This window comes from Nuphar pumila, chromosome 8, assembly GCF_984573655.1.
Source record: "Nuphar pumila chromosome 8, dmNupPumi1.hap1.1, whole genome shotgun sequence".
Lineage (NCBI taxonomy): Eukaryota > Viridiplantae > Streptophyta > Magnoliopsida > Nymphaeales > Nymphaeaceae > Nuphar > Nuphar pumila.
This window is the reverse complement of record NC_143256.1, coordinates 21,291,206-21,296,689: the sequence shown is the minus strand read 5'-3', so window position 1 is coordinate 21,296,689 and position 5,484 is coordinate 21,291,206. Positions and strand designations below refer to the sequence as shown.

The 5,484-nt window shown below is 43.9% G+C and overlaps 1 pseudogene; it reads right to left on the bottom strand.

Annotated features, from left to right (window-relative positions):
* Positions 1-3,592: 3,592 nt before the first annotated feature.
* LOC149829758 (auxin-responsive protein SAUR64 pseudogene) lies at positions 3,593-4,000 on the bottom strand (annotated as a pseudogene).
* Between the last annotated feature and the right edge of the window lie 1,484 nt (positions 4,001-5,484).

Below are 5,484 nucleotides of genomic sequence, written 5' to 3'. Positions count from 1 at the left end.
TACCACAAACTTGTCTAAGTAAGGATAGAAGATCTGGTTCATTAAAGTCGTGAACGTGGCTGGAGCATTTGTCAACCCGAATGGCATTAATAGAAATTTGTAAGCACCATAGCGGGTGACGTAAGTTATTTTCGGCTCATCACCTTCGGCAATCCTCACCTGCCAGTAACCCGATCGCAGATCTAGTTTGGAAAAGATACGGACACTGCCTAACTGATTGAACAAGTCCGCTATCAATGACAATGTGTACTTGTTCTTCACCGTGACCTTATTCAGAGCACGGTAATCCACACATAACCGTTTAGAGCCATCATGTTTCATCTGGAAAAGGACTGGGACATCAAATGGGGCTTTTGATGGACGAACAATGCCTGCATCCAACATCTCGTCTAGCTGCCTGCGCAGCTCCTTCAGTTCAGTTGGCTCCATACGGTATAGAACCATTGCGGGAGGCTTCGCTCCCGGGGTCAACTCAATCTTGTGGTCGACCTCACGTCTTGGCAGAAGACGCTTTGGCAATTTCGGAGGCATAACCCCCCGAAGCTCCTCCAATAGTGGGGCTAGGGTCGGCGGCACTGTTGCTTCTACCTTCCCTTCATCTGTACGAACTACAACTAAGAATGTATGCTCCCCATGCTTGACACCCTTCTTCAGTTGCATTGTCGATAACACTAAAGACTTGCCTTTCTGCATAAGGCACTGCACTGTGTGGGACAGATCTGACCCCATGATCGTCAACGTGTTAAACTTTGGCAGCATCATAACATTTTGGCTTCGCAGAAACTTCATACCTAGAATCACCTTAAAATCGTTCAGGGGCACCACAAAAAAGTTGGCTTTGCCGACCCAACTCCCCACTTGAGTAGCCACATCTCTTGCTTCACCAATGATGGACTTGGCCTCAGAGTTTATTATTTTGATAGTCCTCTGCTTTGGCCCAGTTTTCAAGCCCAACCGCTCTGCCTCTTCCTGTGAGACAAAGTTGTGTGTGGCCCCAGAGTCTATCATTGCTGAAGTAGACTTTCCATTCATAATGACTTCTACGTACATAAGTTCCTTACTGACCTGTATGTTCTTAGCTGCACAACTTCTAGCTGCGTTAATCGATCGCATGACCCCCATCCTTGGTTGCATGGTCTCAGTGTCACTGCATTCAGTATCGCTGCATTCTTCTTGTGCAGCATTGGCTTGCCCGTCGTCCTTTACAAGGCGCTTTGGGCACTGCTTGGCAATATGTCTATCGCTGCAGAACCAACATGTCACAACCGCACCCTTGTTGTTGTTATGCTTTGTGAAGTTCTGTTTCTTTTCAGATTGATGGCGTGTCGATGCCTCACCTTTATCATTGCGTTGCTCATCCTTCTTGCCTCCGTGGTCAAGCTTCTTCCCAACTTTGGTTGATGGAGTGAAAGGCTTGCGCTGAGTGTCAACTAAGCGCTCAACCGCCACATATGCATTTTCCAAAATACGGGGGTTGCTCATTTCCACTTCAGACTGTGCCCATGACTGAAGTCTCACAATGAACCAGTTGAGCATGTCGTCTTTTGGCATGTTAGGTATCTCCAGCATAAGCTTCTAGAACGTTCTGACATAGTCTTGCAATGAACTAGTGTGTTTGAGCTCACGAACCATCCGATAAGCCTGCCTCTGCGCATTTCTTGGCATGAAGTAGTTGCGCAACTCCATTTTAAAGTCATCAAAGGTGTCTATCACACATTGACCCCTCTCCATGTCATTGCGCTTCCGCCTCCACCAAGCGATAGCATCTCCATCAAGTAAGGCCGCTGCAGCCTTAATCCTCAGATCTTCGAGGGTCACATTCTGGATATCCAAGTAGTCTTCTACTTGGAACAAGAAGTTCTCAATGGCCTTGCTGTCACGAGAACTTTTGAATTTTGCGGGTCTTGGCACATCAATCTTTGATGGCCTCTCACCATTTCCGCCATTTAGAGTCACCGTCCGCTGCAACGTACAGTTCTTTAACTGAAGCTCCCCTACTTCAGTCTGCAAGTCGGCCACTGTAGTCGTCAACGAAGTGACCCGCCCCATTAATAAGGTTACCTGCTCTTGCAGGCTCGCCACCATATCATTCAGTCCATTGAATGATTCACATGCGCGTGAAATCACTTTATCGTGCGAAATCACCTCTTCCACCAGCTTGTTAACAGTTGCAGCCAACTCTTCATGGCCCCAAGGTGACCCATCTCAGCTTCAGTAACTGCCTTGCCTTTGGTGTTGCACAAGTTTTGATAAGGCGCCACGATGTCTTGCTCACAAATCGCAGCCTGTCGGCGTGTCTGTCGACACCGACTCTGGAGTCCCTTATCCAGCACGAGATCGGGCTCTGATACCACTTGTCACGGGCCTATTTCCTTCAATGGGCCAGCGCGGCGCGACGATCCTTCCTCACCGCCGCAAGCCTACTAGTCAGCTTGCTTGCCGGTCGCGGAAGCTTGTAATCAGAGTGCAAGAGAGCAAGAGAGAATAGAGGGAGAGAAATTGCAATCACAAGAAGCAATCACAACGAGGGTGAACAAAAGAAAGCTCAACGCATTTACTTCATTCACAATTTTGCCCGCAGGCTATTACAGTTCAAGTATACGGGCTGCCCCTTCGTGGTATTGATTCACCTGAACCGGACAACTTACATCAGACTCAACAAAAGCAAAACAGACTCTAAGAGCAACTGTACACTGTAAGTCGCAAGGAAACACTTACACTTCGACGTTTAAATAGTGGAACCATTTTATTACACCAGGCTGAATTTTTTTTTATTTATAACTTGCCATGAAGCTAGAGTTGTTCCTCATGGTGGGTCTAATTCAAACATGGGCTTGGAGTCGAACTCCTAGGCAATCAGGCTCATAACTAGCTTCGACTTATCTCAACAACTAAGTGAATAGTCCCGGATCCAGCTTGAACCAAGTCACGTTCAAGCTTCTCCCAAGCTAGAATAGGTTTAAGGAGCCCACAAGCCAGACTTGGTAATTAGTTGTTGACGGTCCTGTTTGGTATACTAGAGTTGCTTGGCCGATCCCAATCACTTAGAGAGAGAGAGAGAGAGAGAGAGATTGGGCAAGTTGTTAAAAAATGGTTCTTCCTCTTTCTAAAGTAAAAAAGAAAGGCTTGAATGAGATACAACAGGATCCACGCAGTTCCTTCTTGAAGTAGAAACTGGCTGACTGGTGGGGTAGGTTACACCACTAGGTGATGTCCAAATGGATTGAGGAGATCCATGGTCAGCGTTACACACCTGCATTTCTGTATTGCATTTCTCAAAAGTCAAGGTTTATCTCAGACAGACCTGCATTTCTCAACATTTGTGAATCGCACATAAATGTCAATCTTCAAGTCATGAAACTACTCAATATATATAAACGACTATGTGCCATTGTAACCCAGTAATTGGTACTAGTCATCTTGGTAATAAACAAATTTTCCAAATGGTTTACCAGGTGAACGACCTACCTTCATTTTACTTATGATTTGGAATAGAAAAAATACAGTGAATAGGCAATTTCTTGACCAAAAAGTTATTTCTCTCAAAATTTTCATTTGTACAAATGTATTTTATATACAATATTCACTTTGCTCAAAATCCATGAAGGGGCACATAATGGCAGGGGTGGCTCTGAGAGAACTCTGTCGGTGACAAGCATCTAGTGCTACATAAAGACACCACCAATGCATTCTCGATTTTACTAGTCATGTCTCTGTGCACAAGTGACATGATGTAGTCTACGATTGTAGAGTCACAAGGGAATGTAATTGCACCATCAATGTTCAACCCAAACTCTTCTTCAGCCATCTTCAATAGCTCCTGAAATATGGATCTTTGGAGGCAATCCAAGGGAACCATGTACCTTTTGCCATCTGCGGCATAAGCCACAAATTGACCCTTCTCTGCAATTTCTGCCACTTTGGTGTTGCTCTTGTTCGCACCACCAAATGAGATTCTTCTTCTCCCTCTGAAGGCCACCTTCTGACACTTCTTAGCCATCTCTACTATCCTCTTTCTGCTGATCATTCTTGCAGGTTGATGATGAAGATAAGGATTGTGGTTCAAACGCTTTTCTCAAAGGACAAGCAAAAGTATTTTGAGTCTAGCTGAGCTTGAGTTGTGATTATTGATATGTTTGTGCTGATGAGAAACTTTGGTCACTTGTGCTTTTATATATATAGAGCGAGGGACTGACTGAAACTGGGTACATAGAAGTCAAGTAGAAAGCATGTCATGTGGGGGGCAATACCACATGGGTAAGGAGATGGGTATGCTGGTAGCCACCACAGCATGAACACAACCCCTCTTTTTGTTCATCAACTGGAGGGGCCTAACATGCTTGATGGTTAAAAAACAAATGGGTAAGGAGATGGGTGTGCTTTTAGACATCAGAACATGGACACTGCTCATTTTATCCTGATACTGGTGGACCTGAATTCGGACCCAATTATCTTAACCATGTCCCAACACATCACATGGGGGCATCCTTTGGAGCTCTCAGCAATAGAATCGGGTACTCACTGAAAATGTTGCCATGTGAACGGTTGTGATGAGACAAGGGATGCATTTATTGATTGATCATTCATTCCCATTTGAGTGGGACCAAATATGCATGACGGTCAAATCAAGCCACCAATAGTCAAAATAGCAGATTTTAAATGTAACGCCCTAGAATCTTAGCTTGGAAAATCGTTTAGATTTTTAGGGTAACCTCGTCTTTCTTTCTTTTTGAAATACATTGCGCAAAACGGAAAACTAGAAAGGGAAAAACAAGTGAAAAACTCTGGGCGGGTTACAGAGAACAAGGTGAAACATTTTATTAATCACATTTAGAAAATGATACAACATTTCCCATTTAACAAGAACAACAACAGCCAAGATCTTCGACGTTCTAGAAGTGTGGGTTCATGTCCTCCGCCGCACATCGAGCTTCATCGCATACCTAGAAAACACCACCTGTATCCCCATAAAACTGAGTCAGTACTCTTGCGAGCTGGTGAGACAAACTATCACAATATACCAATTGTGAAAATTGGAAGCAAAACTCTTATGCAACACGTAACATTATCATTTATTCACCACGATTTCACAGGTATAACATAAGCAAGTATAAAGACAGTAAGCAAACTGAAAGCGGAGCAATAAGTGATGACAACTAGCAATAACATGCTTTTAAAACATAAGTCAATGCAATTAAGCGAATTATGCAAGCTAACAATATAAGGTTACATACATTGCGATGAGACAATTGAGCAGAACTACGACTAGCATAATGGTATAGTCAGAAATATGCAATCCAAGCATAGGTGTAAGTGAGCATATATGTGCATCGTGCAACAAGTACGAGAACTAGAAACGTAACAGTACAAAACAATGAGCATCATGATGAGACAATTAGAAACATTTAGCCCAGGTAAGCCATTTCTAGAAACGAAATACGAGACGTGTAAAGGCATGTAAGAGTATCTGTCTCTAACATCAGT